A 20379-nucleotide genomic window follows, 5' to 3' on the forward strand; every position below is an offset into this window, starting at 1 on the left:
CTAAGGTTATTTTCCCCTTAATTTAATGAGGGCGCTCCGTCAGGTTCTGTAACTTTGCTGTAACTTTTCTGTAACAAAATAGGCAGATTTGGACAGAAACCGTCCTATTGATCTGTCATTTTCTTATTCAGTAGCTGTTAAATATTGACTATTGTTTTATTCAAATTATTTTCCTATACTAGAAAGCTTAACTAGAGCATTTTTTTCCATCTTCGCTGTGTTTTGTGTCAACATTCAGTGCAGCCATGATCTCTGTGTGTGAGTTTGCCCCTGCTTCTGAGTTGTCACCGCAAACATTTCCTGGTTTGATGAATTGCATTGTGTCCCCTGCATTCATTTTTTTCCCATTTCCTCCTCCCATTTTTTTGCTCCCCTTGTGAGATCTGCCTACTTTACATATTCATTGGAGGGAAACACGCTCAATGGATTAAGGTGCATTTTGACGCGCAGCAGCCGCGCACTCCTGATTTCCTGGAGTTTGTACCCTTTATTAGCTCGTGGAGTGACGTTTGCACATGTTTTTATACCCCTAAACTTTTAGCAAATCCGCCCTTAAGTGTAACTAGCACCCTCTCCTTGTCAAACATTGGTTTTATTCTCTCCTTTTTAACTTGATACAGTAGATGAACTTGGATTCTAAACTTAAACTCTAAAGTTCCTTGTCATTGTTTGGACACCCTCCAAAAAAAAGGATTTCATCAATGAAATGGGAATTTTGTTCTTGCAACTAGGTGTAGTTTATAGCTATCTACTTTACAATTATTACAGTAGCCTATCCTATTTGGATCTGGCTACAAAGTAGACTACACCCCCTAGATCCTACCCATGGGACCTAAAATCTCTGCATCTTATTAACTTTTTCAATGTTAACTTTGTCAAAACACCAAAATTGTGTTGTTTCATTTGAACACATCCAATCTCACTAGATCTCAAGCAGTTCACATTATAAGTCACACTCACACCAATGAGAGATGCATGTTGCTTATTCTTAGGGTTGTGTTGTGTTAGTATTTGTTAGTATTGTTAGACATTACCCTATTTACTTCCTAAACATCAATCCATTCCAAATTGCTCCATACACAACCTAATCAGCTTTTATTTATTTTGTATTTTATTTTTTGCCGTAAGATGTGAAAGAGTAAGAGTGTGTGTGTGTGTGTGTGTGTGTGTGCGTGCGTGCGTGCGTGCGTGCGTGCGTGCGTGTGTGTGTGTGTGTGTGCGTGTGTGTGTGTGTGTGTGTACTGTGATTGTTTGTCTCAGAATTATAACATAGGACTGGTGCATTCTATCTTGCTACTGTCTGCAGAGATAGGCTTGCATATTACTAGCAACATTGTCCTAGATAGCCGGCCATAGAAGAATTTTTTTTAAAATCATATAAGTTTACAATGTGTGATATTTGGATTTTAGGGGTGACTGAAATAGTTTATACTATTACTTGGTTCGTATTTAGCGGACATGTTCCAAACTACTCTAATCAAATCACATCTTCTCACTATTTGTTTTGGCTATAACAGTAATGTTTAAGGATCCTTGTAATGTATCCGTATGTTTCGTTGAAACACACCTCTTTAGTTCATTAGTAATATATGTCCAACCTATGCCACTGCTAAAGAACACAGTACAGCCTCAAGCTTTGCTGATCTCTGTCTCTTCTTGCATTTTCTCCAACAGTCAAAATTATGTCAATATTGCAGGAACACGCCCAAACCCACCTTTACCCCAAGGGGCATTGCTAACTTCTTGCACTCTGATACATGACAGGAATGCACATGCAAAATGCTAAAGATCACCACACACTGAAATGGAAAAGGAATGATCAACAAACTGTATCTTAGATTTGAAGAGTCTCTAGTGTTGCAAAGTTCTCACCAGAGGAAACCTATGATCTTCCAAATTTTCACTTTTATTGAGTGTTTAACCAAATCTTTTAGACGCCATACTGTGAAACAAGGATAACACCTGCTTAACTATCTTAAATATCATGATTAGGCCTTGATTGTTAGCATGCATCCCTGTGCTTTTTGGGTTTACTTTGGGTACTCTAGTTGTCTCCCACAGCATGGATGTGTCTGTGGTTGTCTCTTTGGCTCCACACATTCACTCCGAAAAAAAATGAAACCCTTCTTAGAGTGTGCATGACCTTAAAGGGCCTATCATTGTTTTATATGTTGATGCTAAATGCAAGAACAGATCCTAGTGTCCATAAAATATTTTACATTATTACGTCCATCTTACATTATATTTAACATTTTATTTATGCTTTTCGCACATTGCAGGTCTGTTTTATGGAGAATGACAATATATGGGTTGTGATGCACTGAGAGGTACCGGCCCGGTCTTTAACCGCAGTTGTGATAGCTCACAGTGAAGACATCTACAGATTTAGATGGCGTCATCATTATTATCATTACAAGAATTACACTACTAACTGCCAAGGCAATCAGCTGTTTGTAAGACACAGAGTTTCTCTATTTACAAAGAGCCATAATTTTGACGTAGACAAGTGACAAGTGTTGTGACAATGTTTTGTGGCAATACATCTTGTTCACGAGTGAAGGAATGGAGCGGGAAATCGACAGCAAATCGGAACAGCTTCTGCGGTTATGGGGAAACTTAACCAGTCCGTTGTGGTGGAGAGAGAGCTAAGTCAGAAGGCGAAGCCCTCTGCTTACCGGTCCATCTACATTCCAACATTCACCTTTGGTCATGAGCTTTGGGTAATGACCGAAAGAGCAAGATCTGAGTGCAAGCGGCTGAAATGAGTTTTCTCTGCAGAGATCACTCTATCTCTAAGGCTGGGGTCAGCCTTGGAGATAGGGTGAGGAGCACCGTTGTCCATGAGACTCAGAGCAGAATTACTTAAGGTGTGTGCCTGTGCCAAAAACATTTTTATATTACAATGTATTTTTGGCAAAATACATTGTAAAGTCTATTTTGCAAGTTATATACCAGCAAAACAAAAAAGGGATAAAAGATCATTTCAGACTTTCAAATCATTTATTTTTTTTCTAAATAAAAGTAAGCAATTTAGTACAATTAACATTAAACAAAAATGTTGACATGCTAAACTTCAAGTTCTTTCAAGTATTTTCTTTTGCTTAACTCAAAATGAAAAACTTAACACAACAACATTAAAGTAAGGTGCACACTTGATACATAATGGCAGCATATCAGTCTAGTGACCTCAATTAGTTTTTTGAAATAACACACTCGTGACATTAAATTCTACTCTAAGCATTCTGTAAATTGTCCAAGCTGACATAGAAATCCTACCTATTTCATACTAGGAAGACATTTGTAAATGTCAACTGATGAGCACATCAGTGCACACTGGGACCAATCGCATGTTAAAACAGGCGAGAATGAGACCAAGCCCGACTGGACCATCAGTTCTTGATATCTGTATTATTGAGTAGAATTTCTTCTTGGGACCATCTCCTAAATTTTGTTTTCATTGGGGGGTCCATCAAAGATCAAAAACGGAGGGGGCAAACAAACCAAGACTCGTCTTACAGCTCAAGATGAAGCTTACCAGCAAACTGTGGTTACGATTGTGCATGGCGCACAGACATATAGCACCAACACAGCACTGCAAGGAACACGGTTTTATGATATCTGCGCTTTGGCAGGTCGTCAACTCATCACATTTAGTGCCCTTAGTGCAAACGTTTGCTGATAAATGTTGCAAACTTCATGCAATCAGGGATTACGTATATCAAGTGCTCAATCCATTTAGCGCATTTGCCTGTGGAAAATGTAACCAATCCAATCCACTTCTTTGATACAGCACAATTTAAAAATAGGGGTTCACCAAAGTCCTGTACATAAAAAAAACAATCATATGAATATATATCAATGAATATGGAATTGAATTTACCTTGAACTGTCTGCGATACCTGTTGTTAAGCATAAATTTAGTAAATCCCACAAGCAAGTGGTAACTTTCACAGGTTCACACACAGTGCTGACTGCAGTGAATGTTACAAGGACAATACACAGGGGAAACGAAAGGAAACAAAAAGAAGGAACATTTTTGGTATCATAATTAACTGGTCAAGAATAATGAAGTGGAGCCAGAGGAGCTGACTACATACTTCTCCTGTGGAGGGTCCTCGCTTGCCCCTTAACAAATGAGGTTTTGGGGTTTAAACTAATGTCAACCGTCATGACACTGGCAAGTTTCGGCTGAAGCAGCACTGAGAAGCTGCGCGATGTGCCGATGTGCGAGATGCCCACTAATGTGTGCTCACATTATGAATATTTTGTATTAATATATTGTTTATTATGTTTAAAGACTGGGGTATATAAAAGGAAGCAATAATGTCACACCAAAGTATTTAAGGCTGTCCACTCTTTCCACCTCAGACCCGCTGATGCAGAGTGGTTGGAAGAATCTCGGTTGTTATCTGTTGAAATCCAAAATCAGTTATTTAGTTTTGCTGACTTTCAGCAGGAGATTGTTCTGCTGGCACCAACTCTCCAGGTGGAGGTCTTACCTCTTGGAGGCTTGCTTGCCATTGTGGGATACTAAATGGTAAATGGACTTGATTTATATAGCGCTTTATAACCACACTGAAGCAGTCCCAAAGCACTTTACATATCAGCTCATTCACCCAATCACTCTCACATTCACACACCAGTGGGACAGGACTGCCATGCAAGGCGCTAGTCAACCACTGGGAGCAACTTAGGGTTCAGTGTCTTGCCCAAGGACACTTAGACACATAGTCAGGTACTGGGATTGAACCCCCAACCTCTCGATCAGAAGACGACCCTCTACCACCTGAGCCACGGTCGCCCAACAACAGTCCCACAACAGCCATGTCATCCGCAAACTTAACAGCATTATGAAAAATTAACTTTATAATGGTTTTGCTATAGTGATAGGAATGTTCCTTCAGCCTCATTCAGAGGGCCACATTTGAAAAAGTTCTGTTTCCTCCCTCCACATTTTGTAAAAAGTCAGCTCCAAACGGGCGAGTTAGATTTTTCTTGTGTTATGACGTCACAACGCGAAAACTCCTCCTTCTGACAATCCTGGCTCCTCCTACCCTACATAATAATGTGATTATGTGAGATCCTCACTCTTAAACTGCCTCAGTGGTAACAAACACTGCACTTTAAGATAAGAGAATATACAATATACACTTTATTGTCATATATGTCAAGCTACATACACAAAATTTGTTCTCTGCATTTAACCCCTTCCTGAGGAGCAGTGAGCAGCCACGGTGTAGCGCCCGGGGAGCAGGTAAAGTTAATATACGTGACTGATCAACATCCCACAGTGATAGACCAGGGAGATCTGAACTATTGAGCCTATGATTACAAGGCTGCTCCCTTAACCACTAATCCCTTTATCCACAGATAATATCTTTACGTTCAGTATATAGATAATCCAGTATATAGATAATCCAGTATATAGATAATCTGAAGCACAGTGTGAGCGGTCACAATCAGTTCCAATTATAGTCGCCTTTGACATAGTCTGACGTGTTTGTAACCCAATGCAACGCAGCGGTCAGACAAAACAATGGACTATCACCCTAATTGGACTATTCCTGTGGTTAGAAGAGGGGAGGATGATCAGAAAGTGACTTAACAGCTCTGGTGAGTGTTTGAAACAGCTGAACCAGATGACAGTTTACGCCGCTGCTGCTGCTGTGATAAACGCACACCCTGAAGCAGCGTTTGTCAGACTCACAATCACAATAGCCACTTAAATAGCTATGTGGCTAATGTGCAGTTTTAGAGTGTGTGGATAGCAAAAGAAAATTGCTATGGTGATCAGCTGTGGTGTAGAGTTGGCATCTACAGACAGGCCTACTCATGCATATACATGAAGGCCCCAAAAACAGCCAAGTCTTTATAAGCGTCATGGAAGTGAGTTTTCAAAGGGCTAAAACTCCAGAAAACAGGTGAGTTTGGAAAAATAAACCTCAAATACTACGTTGTTGGGGTTATTAGAACAAATGGAAATGTGTGAAAAATAGCATAATACTGGGTCCTTTCATAATGATGTTACTGTTTTATGTGGATACTCAGTCATGATTGTATAATGAGTACAGCATGTGATGATGATGTGTAGTTGCTCATGTGCACCACCTGAGGAGTATTCCAGAAAGCGGGTTTTGTTCAAACTCTGAGTATGTTCAGGCTCAAATGAAGGAAACTCTGGTAACCCTGCTCGCTGGCAGGTGAACACTGCTTCTCAAGGAACACTTTAATTTACCTTGACACTCTTCTCTGACACACATTAGTAACATCACACACCACAGACGTACTCACGTCTATTTGCAAACGGTAATTTTCTTTGACACATTTTTTCTTTATAGCCACTGTAGCGGGAGGGCTGCACACTTCCCCAACTTAATGGGGCCAAATGAAAGTGGAATACTCCTTGAATACACTTTCTAAATTATAATAAAATTTTGAGTGAACTCATCCTTTAGAAACTTTTAAAAAAGTAGAACATTTAAACCATAAGTACAAGTAGAGCTGTCTATGATAAGTGCTGTAAACATACAGCTGTAGAAGAAGTGATCAGCCCTCTCAGTGCAGCAGCCCTCTGCTGCTCCCCCCACCTCAAAGACACATATTCATATTATTCACCGGTTGTCACGTCACTGGTGTGATGAAGTGATAAAGCGACCAAAAAGCGTGACTAATTGTGACTATAGTCGCTGAAGTGGCGCTCTGTGTAAACGCACCTTTAGAACAGGCTCATATTCCACAAACGCCGGCTTATTTCACCCATCAGGATGAAATAAATTTCTCTCTTCCAGGTGGTTGCCATGGTAGTTCATGTGATCTTTACTCAATTAATGATGGCTTTTTATCATGCGCGTGCATGTAAGTAACCCAAGGTTTATATACTCAGGGTTCATTGACTCACTTCATACCAGCTGTAATGGAATCAGATACCCAGAGTTTCCCATGGCAGGGCATGTTGACCCAGAGTTTATAGATAGACTCTGCTGTCTGCTAGTGCAGATGCTGGGAACCACCTGCAGAGGCAGCTGTCAGCCCCAGCTCACACAGCTTTGTGACCAGCCTGGAAGGCTCTATTGTGTAGAATGTGGAAGTATAATCAAAGAACAGCAATCTGACATTATCCCCTATCCCAGTGTCCATGTGGCAAAGGGTTTCATGAAACATGAGGGCTATGGCATCATCTGTTGGTCTTCTTGGATGGTATACAAATTTTAGTGGGTCTACGATGGCAGGTAGAGAGGAGGTGATGAAGGTTTTAATCAGTCTCTTAAAACATTTCATCACCATGGATGTGAGAGCTATGAGGTGGTAGTCATTAGGGCTGGGTTTTCTAAGGGATAGGCATTATGACAAATTGTTTAAAACAGAAAGGAATCATACACTGTGTGAGGCAAAGGTTAAATTTTAATGTAAACGCAGTGGACCGTTGTTCAGCACAGGCTTTAAGGACACATCCACTGGTGCCATCTGGTCCTTAAGAAGGATGTGGAGATTAATTGATACGGATCGGTATATAGATACAAACAATGTATCGATTAATTCAGTGTGCATGGATACAATTTACAGGTGAAAATGTGATGCATCGGTCACTGCGTGCCTGTACCAATAAAATCCATGGTTGCATTGATTTTTTTTCATCCATCCATCCATTTTCTGACCGGCTTGTTTCTGTTTTCAGGGTCATGGGGCAATTTTTCTCATGTTGTATTTCATACAAGAGTAAAAAGATGGCAAACGCAGGTGGTTTGTAAAGAATGCCGAGCTGCTAAACGTTACACAAACTGAGGGGCTCAGTCACTCGTATCGATTCCCCCTAACTCAGATTCCTCTGAGGCAGATTGAAATCAGAGCTCCAGCAAAACTAGTGAGAAAAGTATCGGAAATGACTTTGGCCAAGGCGGTACTCTGGCAGCACCCTCTACCCATGATAAAGCCATAATTTGATGCCAGATCTGTTTTCAAAGGTGTATTTTATTTTATTTATTTTTATTTCATTTTTTGTTTGTCTTATGAACATTGATTGGGGGTCTGTTTACAGCAGCTGTGACGAGTGCCAAATAATTGTTTGCATCTTTCATTGCTCAAGTATTCATATCAGAAATGTTAATGCTTTCTGCTCCTCACTACTGTATTAGCCTAATACCTGCTGAAGAGTTCATAATAGTGTCTGTCTGGCAGACAGGAATATGGACATTGGAACATTGAAAGTGTCCTTTTAAGTCACTCATTTGAGAGTGATGTTGTCTCACTGTTTACTGTTTAAGTTCTGTGATAAAACAGTTTCCTACTTGTGAAAAGCCTTGGTTTTTGTTGTGCGTTTTAAGCGGCAAAAAAAAAGTTGGATAAAGTGATACATGGTACTAGTAGAGATTATAAGCAAAAGATGTGCTTTTTGTTAAATTTGCTGCTTATAAGGAATACAATAAATCCTCTGCCTCTAGTACCATACTGAATCGCAGCTTCAAAACTCATACTGGGCTAGACACGTTGATCCCAAATACCTGTTTTAGGTATAGCCACTCACTCCTTCCCTCTGTCCACAGCCACCACCATTATACCTAAGCTTCACACTTGTCACCAGACTGGCTTGATTATATAAGCACAATATGCACAACTACAACATCACATCTCACTTTCACTACCATGAGTCTCTCCTCCCTGTTCCCTTCCCCCTCACCAAGGTGTAACACTGCCCTCTCTTCTTATATCCTACCTAGAATAAAATGTTTCTTACCCTTCCTTAGGGAGGGCTGGTGATGGTCACAATTATGCAATAAAATAAATTCATTTATTTAATTGCAATAACAAAACATGCATTGCTGTCTTAAAAAAATTGCACTTCTTGTAGTGTTGACCTTTGACAGCATGTGCAGACAAAAAGAAAAGTAAAAAAAATTCAATGTATCTTATTTTCTGGTAGTGTATTGAGGTGCGTATCGAATCATCAGTGACAGTGATTCACATGCTTATTCGTTGGGGATGGGTACCGAATTCTGAACTTTTTTAGTTACTGACCGAATTCCCTCGGTACTACCTGGTACCGGTTCACGTAAAATCAAACGGTTCCATCTTTCAGTACCTAAATGTATTGTTGTGACTGTGAGGAATTGGTAGAGTTGAGGAATTCCCATGCAGGGCCTGAATACAACATTGCACACACAGGCAATTGCCTAGGGCCCTGAGCTGAAGAGGGCCCCCGAGGGATGGCTGACAGTCAATTTCAATGACAAAATAATGTAACTGCTTTGAGACGCTGCAACGACGGCCCCTGCACGGGGCCCTTTCTGAGTAGTCACTGGCTAGTTTCTAGTAGGGGGCCCTGACAGACAGCAGATATCAGTGACACAACTTGAAACCCCCGGGAACACATTACAGTTTTGGGGGGCCCAACAAAACTGTAATGTGTAATGGCTGGTCCCTGCATCAACGTGCTGATGTTGTCAAACACACACCGCTTAAAAAAATAAAGCGAACATATCCCTCACAGCTCATGAAAAGAAGATAAAAACAAGAAGAGGATGAAAAGAAAAAATGTGATAGTGGTAAGTGAGAATGTGTTAGCTATGTGTGTTACATTATAAAAAAAAAAAAAACTTGTCCCAGTTAGTCCCAGGTACTTTGTCCCAAACTCCCAGTCATCCACCCAGCACCAGAGAAGTTAACTGCACATTTAAGTCAGTGTAAAATGAATTCAGCCATTTACTTCTAAACACATTCATTCAAGTGTGTTTATATTTATATATTAATCATTCAAATTTGACAGTGTGGTTAACAACAAACTTCTGTCTTATGACAAACTTAGAGCACATATTTATTCTTACTTATTTTAACAGCTTTATGTTAGAAGTAGTTCAGCTTTGCTTACACATCATAAGTCTTGCTGCCAATGACTGTGTACATACTGTACATTCATAGACACACAATAAGTTAGTCCTTTGCTGACAATGATATTTTCTCCCAGAATAAAGTGTTTGTTGTCAAATGGTAAAACTGGTATCAGCATCAATCCTGCTGTCAGTTTAGTCTCGACTGTGGCTAATTTGTATTTAGAAATATAATATAGTAATATAAAATGTTAACATGAAGCATTAAAGTTGCTACTGCAAATAAATGTTCATGAATTATTCCATACATATCTCAAATGTTTAGTGTTTGTGTAGCATGCACATTTCTTTACTTTACTTTACTTTATGCAAGCTAACCAAATACATTGTGCTCTTATCTTTTTCTTCCTTGAGGTGCTTTGTTGAAGTTTTTTGGACCACCACCGTCACAACAACATCATCAACATCAGCAGCAGCAACAGCAGACCTCTCTACATGAAAGTAGGAACTTATTTATTTTTAAAATACATTTTAAAGTTTAAAATATATCATGGAGCTATCTGATTTAATATAACCACACTATTTGTGTGGTTATATTATATTATGGAGCTATCTGATTTAATATAACCACAATATTTGTCTTTAACAACTGTTTGTTATAACCCACTTTGGAGATTCACCAAAGAAAATTACAAAATGGTGGATAACATGCCGAAACCCCGCTCCATGCAAAGACATAACTAGTTTAAATGTGAGCTTCACTCAGGCACCTAAAAACCAATTAATTTACTACACCAGAGTTGGAGATCAAGCTGCTAAAGTAGGCAACACTGGAACTATGTCTAAAGCCTCCACCAGCGGTGTCCACCGTGGGATAAATCGTGAAGAACTACGCTGGTTGAACAGCATGGTTGGACGTCTTGGGTGTCAGCCATTTCTCTGTGAGGCAGATAATGTCGCAGTCCCATATGTTCCTCTGATACTTTATTCTGCTAGTTCATCCAGCTTGTTCTCCAGAGGCAGGACTTGGCTAGAAGGATACAAGGCAGTGACGTTGCTGATGTCAGCTTATTTACCTCAGGGCCTTTTGCCTGGTCTGGAGCCTGTGTGTCCTTTGTTGTTGTCGGCCCCACGCAAAATGCCCTTTGGCCAATACAGGATGGGTAAAAAAATGCAGCACTGGCCAGCCTAATAATTTAAAAATTTAAAATAAAACTACTTAATGCAACAAAAAAAATTAAGCAAGTACGACAGCAGTCACCCTCACGCCATCTTTTTAAAGCCATGAATTCATATTTTTTTTCAGTTAATTATTTTGTTACCAAGACCAGTTAAAGAAACATAAACAACTTCACATTACTCAGCACCAGCTATATTAATAACCTGAAATTATCACATTATCACTATTTTCAGTTTGGTGGGTAGAATATTGTAAGGGCTTTTGAAAGGAACATTTTAATACAAGGCAAATTATTCCTGCAGAGCTCCATTAGATTGCTTTGATGCTATTTGCCAGCTACCAGTATATTGTCAGCACGATGTTTTTGTGGAGAACATGGTGGCAATGCGAAAAGGAGATAGCATAGAAAGACATAATTGAATGTCTGATGCAGACAAATTACAGAAGAGAAATCTTCATGTCAGCTCCTACACAAGATATTTGCAAAGTGCAACATTGCAAATGCTGTCTGATGTGAAACAAAAAGGAAATTTAAGTGTGGCAAAACTCACGATTTGAACGATACCTGGGGAGTCATAATTGGTGCAAAAGAAGGGTTGTAAAATTGCTTCTAATAAAGTTAGTAAAGGAGGGAAAAGGTAATGGCTATACCTGCATGCAATTAAAATAAACCAGCAACATTACTGTGCAGAGCATTACTCTGTGAAAGTGACTGTGGGCACATTGTGTGATTTCCCTGAATGTCAGAGTGGTTTCAATTTACTTTCTGCTTATTATAGGCATCATAGAATAAGGTCATGCTTAACTGGACATCACTCCTCTATGAAGAAATATACAAGATTTGCAAAACATTAGAAACACCTTCGTGAAGGGCTTTTTTGCAATGTTTTCTAACCTACCCCAACTGTTAGTGAAATATTATGGTTTCCACTGCAAATCTCTTGCCCTCACGTCCAAATATTTGATATTTAAGTAGAATTCTCATAATTTCTTGGATTCATCATTGGCTAGGTGTCCCACTGAGGTAGGTGCATGGAAATAAAAAGGCTATACTGTGTCATTCATACAAAACTAACAGGAAACTTACATAAACCATAAACCTACAGTAACAGAACAAAACAAGGAGATGTAACAAAGATCAATTATATAAAAAAGTAAGTCGGCTATAGCTCAAACACAACCCAAATAAGCATCAATAAGGCCCGTGTAGGGTCCTACCTCAGTGTCCTACATGGGAGCCTGGCTGAGATGGTTCTAAAGATCCATTTTCTTCGACACAGGCTGACTGTCACCGGATCTAAACATGCTCTGTGCTGAGCACACCTGTTGCTTCTTCCTGAACTGGGTGTCAGGAAAGAACTGAGTCACCCTGAGGCTCCAGCCCCGCCTTCTCTGTTTCTCTGTTTGCATGCTCCATTGTGTGTGTGTGTGTGCGTGTGCGTGTGTGTGTTGTTACAGTGGCTGGTTTGGGTGTGTATAAATAGCTCACTGGGGAGGGACGGAGACTAGAAGGGCAGCTGACTCAACACATTCTAGTTTGGCTGAATGCTCATCTCCGAGCAATGTGGTCCATCCTCCTTAAAACACAGAGGACACACACTACAAGTGGCATTTTTTTCTGTCAATCTAACAGAAAAAAAAAAACTTTTACAACCCTTTTCACCAGCTAAAATTTGCAGATGTTGTAGTGGTTAATACTTGAGCTTCACATCAAAAAACTCCTAGGTTTGAATACAGAATGTTCTCTGTGGAGTTTGAATTTCTGTTTGCTTTACTGTAGGTGTTTAGTAGCATATTACGGTCTTCAGGGAACAAACCCAACATACTGGTGGTGGTGGTCCCTTGTCGTTCAGACGAAGAAGCTTGGAAGAACGATACGGTTCCCTCGGCCCAAGTAATGTTCAGTTTAACCACACAGCACAATGCTACAGATGTTCCCCCAATAAAGCAAAACTGCACATTTCATTGTGGCCTTTTATTGTGGCCAGCCCAAGGCACATCTGTGCAATAATCATGCTGTCGAATCAGCATTTTGATATGCCACACCAGTGAGGTGGGATGGATTATCTCACAAAGGAGAAGTGCTCACTAACACAGATTTAGATAGATTTGTGAACAATATTTGAGAGAAATATGTCTTTTGTGTATATAGAAAATGTTCAGCTCATTAAAAATAGGAGCAACAATAAAAGTGTTGTGTTCATATTTTTGTTCAGAGTATAAGTATAAATAAAGGTAAAGGTAGGTAGTACATTGGTAAAAAGGTAAATATGAACAGATACTGTGTGTATACATATATACAGTATATATATATATATATATATGAACGGCATAATACAGGCACCACAGAGAACTCATGGTGTAGTGTATTAATTTATTTATCCAAATGTAACCAAAAACAGAACATCACAAATACAAGCCCAAATAAATGAAATGTCTGAAAGAAAGGGTGATACTTTGCCAAACAAAAATCAATAAGCCAGAAATAAAGTGCAACCTTTTGCAAAATTTAACATGAACCTTAAAAGCAAAACAACTTTTAAACATTGGGAGTGCAAGGATGGGAATATTTTAATTTTTTTTAAATCTAATTTTAGGTTTCTTCCGAGGCCGTGTCGTGTTAGTGCACTTGTGGCAATGCCAATTTTGAGTATGTGGAGTTCCTGCGAGTCCTGCACATCTATAATTAATTGTTCGGAAATCTACATGTGTCCTGTTCTCAAAATACCAGTAACATGTTATACATTTGCAGGAGTAAAATGTCCCATTTCCATATTTTTTTGTTCATATGGGTTAATATACCAGAGAGAGTCTTTCATTTTCAATAAATCCACTGCTATTTGGTCTCTTTTAATCTCTCTCTCTCTTTCTTTCCCACTCACTTGGTTCTCTATTGGCTGTAAAGAGCAACTTCTTATCTTTCATAAACTGGTGGAAGTTCTCCGATAGAGCAAATATGAGCAAAGTTACTTTCACTTAAATTAACATGTTACGTTCAAGGGCCCTGGGAAACCCAGTCCGTTCCTATAATCCAGCCGTGAAAATGGGTAAATCTTGATGTTTAGTTACCCTACTCAACAGAAGATATGAAATTAACAGCATGTACTGTCAATAACAAACCCAGAGTCGCTTAATGGTGACATAATGCCATACTTGTGTCATAAATGAACGTAATGACGAGTTTGTCTGTGGGAACCGAGTTGAGCTGGTGATCGCATCCGTTCTACAGTGCCAGAGGAGGGACGGGGAGGGGGGGTTCCTACTGTGAGCTTGGAACGGCCCGAGCCGGCAGTATGAGTACACCGATAATGAGGGAGGCTGGACAAAGGGTACAGCCAAATCTAACATTTACAGTAGCGTCCATCATCTGGACTTTCCAAAATGAAAACCGGTAATAAATCTTCTTTCACTGAAAAATTACAGTGTGGCATATCAATACAGGACTCATTAAATACAGTAGTGCAGTTTTTTCTCTCACTTTAACTGTATGCATTACATTTTTCTGTTTGGTATGTAGATTACTCTATGTTCAACTTTGTTTTGAATGGGATGTACAATGTGTACATTGTTTTTGTTGGGAAAAATAAAATATATATGTTGTCAACTTGTGTTTTCTTTGTATCAAAACAAAATTTTAAAATATTTCACAACACACTTATGTAGTTAGTGTAACATTGAACAAAAAAGGCCAAAGTCATTATGATGAATGGAAAAGAAGTGTTTTCCATTTCTCAGAGAGTTTGATCCCTGTTCAATTAGTTCTTGTAAAAAGTTTATTCATGTGTTGGTTTGTGTGTGTCAATTGAAAACAAAACACCATTTTGAGAAGAAATAACATTGTTTTGAATGTTTCATTTTGCAGGAGAATTGAGGGGTTTTGCCCATTGTGTGTGTTTTTTTAATTTTTTATTTGTGTGTAGAGTTCTGAGAGTAGCAAGCATGCTTTCAGAAAACGTATGTAAACAATTCAGAAAAACTGTAGTACTGCAATTGGTCAACAGGTGCCAGTAAATCCACTCTTATGTTTGCTTGGAAGTGCTCCCTACTTTCTTGAACAACATGAGGAATTGAATCAGTCACTCTTACAGTTTTTCTCAATTGTGTGTGTTTTTTTTAATTTTTTATTTATGTGTAGATATCTGAGAGTATGAGGCATGCTTTCAGAAAATGTGTGTAAACAATCGAGAAAAACTAATGTTGTCAAGGAAATCAATCATGGTGAAGTGGAGAGGGGAGGACCCTCTCACATGTGGGAATCCCTGATAGCCGAAGTTGTGACTCTGGAAGGACTGGGACACAACATCAATGTAAAAATTAATACTTTTCAGCAGAAATGTAAGAAACCATTGAAACAGGTTGGAGTTGATTACATTTTGGATCTGATCTAACCTGAAACACGCTTTTACAGAAAATGAGACATTACGGGATCAATGGTATTTTTGTGTTGTTTGTTTTTTTCAATTTTTGTATGCTTCTGGACAGTGTTGTGCTAGTTACTGAAAAAAAGTAACTAGTTACCATATTTTTCGGACTATAAGGCGCACCGGATTATAAGGCGCAATATCAATGAATGGGTGTGACTGGGTCTATTTTCATACATAAGGCGCACCGGACTATAAGGCGCACCGGTTTGTTATTATTATTATTATTATTAAGACGCATTAAGCGAAATAAAATAGTCAGATAAGTCAAACTTTATTCAATTCATTAACAATAACTCTCAACATTGTTCAGGTTTAACACATAAAATACAGAACAATACACTCACTTTTTCAGTTCAATATGTTGAAGCACAGTCGTTCATTTCATACATAAGGCACACCTGATTATAAGACGCACTGTCAATTTTTGAGAAAATTAAAGGATTTTGAGTGCGCCTTATAGTCCGAAAAATACGGTACTTCATTAACTCAGTTACTATTTTGATTACTTACACCAAAAAGTAATACGTTACTGGAAAAAGTAACTTTTGAGTTACTTAGAATTAAAAAATGTATTATTTATTTTGGGTCATTTGTGTCCATACAGCTTCATATTAGTGCTGTAATAATATAATAATCCACTGTTGATCAACTGCTATAAAACAACCATAAATGATGTGCATATAAAGCACAAAACAGCTGCTCCAAAATCAAAGCAGTAATTTTTCAGCCTTAGCACAGTAATGTAAAGTAAGCTGTGCATATTCCAGGTGCACATTCTGCTGTTGAAAATGCTTATGAAAATAAATGTGGAAAAACAAGTTCACAGCATTTTTCTCAGCTACACAATGCTAAACATATCAGGGTAATGAGCTGCTGTTAGCAGTGACTCAGCAGCAGCGACAGGCTGCGGCATCCCGCAAAAATGTGTAGCGGCACTGTAAACAGGAAGTACACTGCAACTAGCAAAGTAACGTACAAATGCACCGTATTGTAAAGGTAATGGCGTAATTTCTTTAGAAATATATTGCGTTACAGTACTAGTTACTGTCAAAAGTGATACTGCATCTGGAAAATTTTATATAAGTTAAAAAAAGAAAAAAGTTAAACAGTTTATGTTTAACTTTTAAGTAATGAATTGTAAAAAAGTAATTCATTACTTTTTTCAAGTAACTACCCAAACACTGTACTTGAGCATGTATAAGCATACTTTCCGTGTGTGTGTGTTATACAGTATAGTGTATTTAAAAAAAGATGTGACCTGTTCCATGCCAAAAATCAGGTCCTCGAAATCCCCGACATTTTTTCTGTAGGAACATTGGGGGTTTTTTTTCTGCAACATGAAAATGCAACCCCGCGAAAAAAAAAAAAGAAGCCAATTTTTCACCCAGAAGCTGAGAAATCAGGCTTTTTGTGAAAAAAAAAACAAATAAACTGTCAAGCAGAACATTGTCTTTGAGGCTAATGTTTTTACCTTTAGTGACACCTCAAACATCTGAGCATTGGTTTCCTTCTATCAAACAACAAATCAACACTGAGACCGGGCTTTTGATTCAAAGTGTTTGTTGTCATTTGCAGGTTATAAAGAAACATGTTTTGATGCACAATGAAATTCAGCGTTGTGAAACACTCCGAGTCTCGCCTTTTAACATGATCGACACACTTCTAATAGTCCACATAGATCCACACATGATCTGCTCTGAGTGTGCGCTGCTTTAAATCCACTGTCTTAGACTCGTTAAACCATTTTCTCCTTCATAAACTCTTCACCTCCTTCTGTGCTGTTTATAACCATTAGCTAATTTCTCAACCCAAAGTGTAGTGTTGCCATCTACAGGGCAGGAGTTGGTCACTACACCACAGTAAAAGTCTGCTATATAATGAGAGACCTCCGCCACAGTGTATCCTTGCAACCCCCATAAAAAAAACCACAATTGGCGTACATATTTGTCAATGGCAGTGAACGTTCAGATTTGAAATTACGTATATGTACATCAATGGCGGTGAGTGAGTTAAAGAGTAAGTAAACCCTTGCTTTCTGCTGACCTTCCAACTCGGAGGGAAATTCAAAAAATGCCTGATTGCAGGGGCATTACTCCTGTAGCAGTAAAACACGCCCAGTCAGGCTGCAGGTCAGCGCTGCACAGTGAGTTCACAGCTGAAATGTGTCACTACTATCACATGCACACACAATCATGACATGAAGCTCATACACAGCCTTAAAGACACCACTCAGGAGCATACAGCCCTACTCTTCCACCACCTCACGCACATAGCAATAAAACGTACGCGCACATCTGCGCACACACAGAGATAGATGCAGTGGTGGGCCGTCAGGGCCAGCAAGGCCTTCTCTGCTGGCCTAAACATCATCAGAAAATTTCATTTTCATATATATGTATTAAATTATTCCTCATAGTCTTTTCTCTTCATTTCATAGCTTTCCTCTTGGTTGCGCTGCTTCCAGGATTGTATATTTATCTTATAGCTTTCATCCAATCATATTTGAGCTGTCACATGTTGCCAGGCTCCAAGAAATCTTCCCGAGGCCTTCAGAATTAGCAGTGGGGGTGCCTGTACACTGAAATGAACTGAAACAGACAGATTGTGATAACCAATCAGATTTCGAGTTGGCGACATCTGGGCCAGCTAGCAGGTATCACGTTGAACGTGACACGTTCTGATGTTCATGTCCTCTGATTGAATACGCACTAGTGAGAGGCAGCGCTATGCAAAGTAGAGTGCCTAACCAAATGGAAGCTGGTGTCCCGTTAGCGACTCGAACGAGCTAAAACGTTAATAGCGTTTTTTTCAACCCAGAATGGCTGAAGGAGGAGAAGAGATTGACCTGGTCGCTGATATACATGCAACGCCATTTTCAAGACGGACCTTTCAACAAAAACTTGATAATGTGAGGATAGGTCGTCCAACCCCCGCGCGAGCTAACCTGTCCCAGCCGGGAAAAGGGATTGTGCGCCACTTTCAAAGCAGCAGCTACGAGCGGTATCCCTGGCTCACAGGTTCAGAAAGACTCGGCTTTCAGCACTAGCCTCCATGTCGATAGAAAAGGACTTGTTGGTGGAACTGAGACGGACAGATAAACTGTACAACAGAGACATTGAAGTCTTCTTGAGGAAAGAAAGGAGGATGGATTTTGTGTTCAAATAAGCGGGGATAGTCGTTTTGGTGAGTACAAAGCTTATTTTTCTTTTTTTTTTCCTATGTTTTTGTGATTTTATTTCGTTAGTATTAAATCAATGTTAACAAAAAAAAAAAAAAAGACAAATATATTAAAAAATAAATGCTTGATGGTTCTTCAAGCCCTGTCTTGACGGTCTGGCGGAGCGGTCTGCGCCGGGCGCAGCCTGCGCTTTACCGTCGAGCCCATAATGTGCTGGTACCTGGCGCACCTGTGACTTCAGTGAAGGGACTGAATTGTTTCGCTTTAATCTATATCAAAGTGGACGTTCAAGGAGTAGGCTACACCATTTCACCACTGTCGGAAATGAATGAATGAAACTGCTTTACGGGTGCGACAATGTGCTGTTTAGTGGACTTTTGTAGACCAATTGCCTTTTATTTTTAAGTTGTGACAGTATCCAAGCGACCATATAAGTTTTACTTTACTACTCTTAATTGTTAATACGGATGTATTGATTTTAAATTCTCCGGAAATAAAGTCATTGTACTCGACTATGTTTCTCTATAAATGTATGGTTTCGAGAGCCATGGCGTCATAATGATGGTCTTAAGAGGTGGATTCATTCAGTGTAGGACATCACTGAAGGCCTAGGTGTGAAATGCACGGCTCGCCACTGGATAGATGGTAATACACACATGATGTATCCGGACACACACATTGCTTGATGAGCCTTCTGACAAGTGCAGAATCTGCTCTTTTATAGAAGCACAGAGTCAAAAACATCACCGATGCAGTGGGCTGCTTCACACAGACCAGTGGAGTTCTGCATTGGGGCTGAGAATGAATGCTCAACTGAGGGCTGTGATTGGAGGAAACCCTCCTACCACCTCTCAGCTTTTATAGAAAAGGCGGGGCCAACAGTGAAAGTTGGTGATGCGCGATGGTCACAATAATCCGTCTCAGCCAAAAGCAAAATTAATTTGTAATAGCTGGCGTTCAACCCTGAGAGGGCAGTGACTCAACATTTTATAACTAAATATGCAAAATTAAAATACTTTTACTAAAATATGAAAAGTGGGACTACGAATAATAAACAGCACTATTCAATACCCAAATACATATGTATTCAACAGAAAAAAGTGGGTTTTGGTTTTAGTTACTCTTTAAGTACAAAGAGAGTGTAAACGCCCCTCCCTGGACACGAAACCTCCACAGTTTCCTAAAGACTACAGCCCAGAGTCAGCAGGGAACATAGTTGCTGCAAACTTTCACAGTCATTTATTGACATGCAGTAGAGCCGCCAGCCGAAATCTATAGATATACTTTGAGTTATGGAATTGATTACAACTACCATAGCAACCACCTGGAAGAGAGCAATTTATTTCACCCCAATGGGTGAAATAAGCCGGCGTTTGGTGAATATGAGCATGTTCTAAAGGTGCATTCACACAGAACGCCACTTTAGCGACTATGGTCACTTAAATCATCCGTGATTAGTTGCACAGACAGCCGCAGAGGGCTGCTGCACAGAGTGGGCTGATCACTTCTTCTACAACCGTAGGTTTACGGGACTTATCATAGGCAGCTCCACTTGTACTTATGATTTAAATGCTCAATTTACGAAATTTCTAAAGGATGAGTTAAATCAAAATGAAATTATTATAATTTAAAAGGTGTATTCAAGGAGTATTCCACTTTCATTTGGCCCAAGTAAGTTGGGGAAGTGTACAGCCCTCCCGCTACAATAGCTACAAAGACAGCGATAGCCGCTTTGACGTTGCATCATTTATATTTATTGTTAATGTAATGTAGTCA

At 39.4% G+C, this 20379-nt stretch overlaps 1 protein-coding gene across 1 annotated transcript in view; it reads right to left on the reverse strand.

The window, feature by feature from the left end:
• LOC114474955 (kinase suppressor of Ras 1-like) overlaps positions 1-12379 on the reverse strand; it is a 56427-nt gene extending 44048 nt beyond the window's left edge. The window contains exon 1 of the mRNA XM_028465590.1: positions 12220-12379. The gene's annotated coding sequence lies outside the window, so the exon portion shown is untranslated. The remainder of the gene's footprint in view (positions 1-12219) is intronic.
• Between the last annotated feature and the right edge of the window lie 8000 nt (positions 12380-20379).

The sequence above is a fragment of the Gouania willdenowi genome, chromosome 13 (assembly GCF_900634775.1).
Source record: "Gouania willdenowi chromosome 13, fGouWil2.1, whole genome shotgun sequence".
NCBI classification, from domain to species: Eukaryota; Metazoa; Chordata; class Actinopteri; order Blenniiformes; family Gobiesocidae; genus Gouania; species Gouania willdenowi.